This window comes from Mastomys coucha, unplaced genomic scaffold, assembly GCF_008632895.1.
Source record: "Mastomys coucha isolate ucsf_1 unplaced genomic scaffold, UCSF_Mcou_1 pScaffold22, whole genome shotgun sequence".
Classification (NCBI taxonomy): Eukaryota; Metazoa; Chordata; class Mammalia; order Rodentia; family Muridae; genus Mastomys; species Mastomys coucha.
In genome coordinates, this window is record NW_022196905.1 from 117599236 (window position 1) to 117601038 (window position 1803).

A 1803-nucleotide genomic window follows, 5' to 3' on the forward strand; every position below is an offset into this window, starting at 1 on the left:
AAACAAAAAGAAAGAAAGAAAGAAAAGAACAGAAAAAAGAAAAAAGAAAAAAAAGAGGAAAGAAAAAAGAAAAAGAAGCCGGGCAATGGTGGTGCATGCCTTTAATCCCAGCACTTGGGAGGCAGAGGCAGGCAGATCTCTGAGCTCGAGGCCAGCCTGATCTAACAGAGTGAGTTCCAGGATAGCCAGGGCTACACAGAGAAACCCTGCCTTGAAAAAACAAACAAACAAACAAAAAACCAAAAAAAGACAACAACAACAAGAAAGAAAGAAAGAAAGAAAGAAAGAGGGAAAGAAAGAAGGAAAGAAAGAAAGAACCCAACAACAAAAAAAGGAAATGTATCCCTTTAGTTGCATGCCCAGTCCTCTAATAGCATTTGGTAGACCTTTGTAGACTAGACTCAGGGTGACCCAGTCTTGGACTAGACTTCATGAATAGTCCGTGACAATGAAGATGAAAACTTTGAGACCGGTGGTGCCCACATTGCAATTTCCAGTGTTCCAGACTCCATGTCTTAAAAATGTATTTGTTTGCCGTTTGTTTGTTTATTGGTTCTTGAGACAGGATTTTTCCTTGTAGCCCTGGCAGTCATGGAACACACTGTGTAGACCAGGCTGAACTCGGAGATTTGCCTGCCTCTGCTTTTCGAGTGCTGGGACTAAAAGGTGTGCGCCACCACACCCAGCCGATTTTTCTTTCTTTCTTTCTTTCTTTCTTTTTTTTTTGTTTGGTTTTTCGAGATAGGATTTCTCTGTGTATCCCTGGCTGTCCTGGAACTCACTCTGTAGACCAGGCTGGCCTCAAACTCAGAAATCCGCCTGCCTCTGCCTCCCAACTGCTGGGACTAAAGGCATGCGCCACCACACCCAGCCGATTTGTTTTTTAACGTGTATGCGAGTTTGCCTGAGTTAAAATGTTACGTACAACACATGCTGCAGTACCCAAAGAGGCCAGAAGAGGGAGGTAATTCCTGGAAGTTGACTTACAGATGATTGTGAGCCACTGTGTGGGTGCAGGGAACAGAGTCTGGGTCCTCTGCAAGAGCAGCCAGTGATCTTAACGGCTGAGCTGTCTCTCCAGCCCTCCATGTTTTACATGTATCACCTTGTCTTATCCTCTGTGCTGATGGTTCCAAACGCTTGTTGATTATGATTTCCAAATGAGGCAAGTAACACTTAGAGAGGTTGCTAAAGTACCTACGATAACCCAGCGGAACTTGGGTTGAATCTAACAGACCTCCAACCCTCTACCCCTCATCATTGAGGTTTACTGCTTTTTAATTTCTTTATTTACTGGAAGATTTTAACTACATTGCTTTATTTGGGGAGGGAGGGGATAAGCGCCAGAGCGCATATGTAGAGGTCAGACACAGCCTAAAATAATTGGTTCTCTGTTACCTGGGTTCTGAACTCAGACTGTCAGACCTGACAGCATGCCCCTTTCCTCAGTACATCATCTTGCCAAACAATATTGAATTTAAAAAAAAAAAAGATTTATTTATTTTATGTATGTGAGTACACTGTTGCTGTCTTCAGATGCACCAGAAGAGGGCATCAGATCCCATTACAGATGGTTGTGAGCCACCTTGTGGTTGCTGGGAACTGAATGCAACACCTCTGGAAGAGCAGTCAGTGCTCTTACCCGCTGAGCCATCTCTCCAGCCTTACAATATTGTATTTTTTTTAAAAAGACTTTTTGAAACATGTATGTTTTTTAACTGAAACAGTGAGTCCGTGTGTCTGTATGTCTGTGTGTCTTTGTGTATGTGTGTGTGTGTGTGTGTGTGTATATATATATATGTA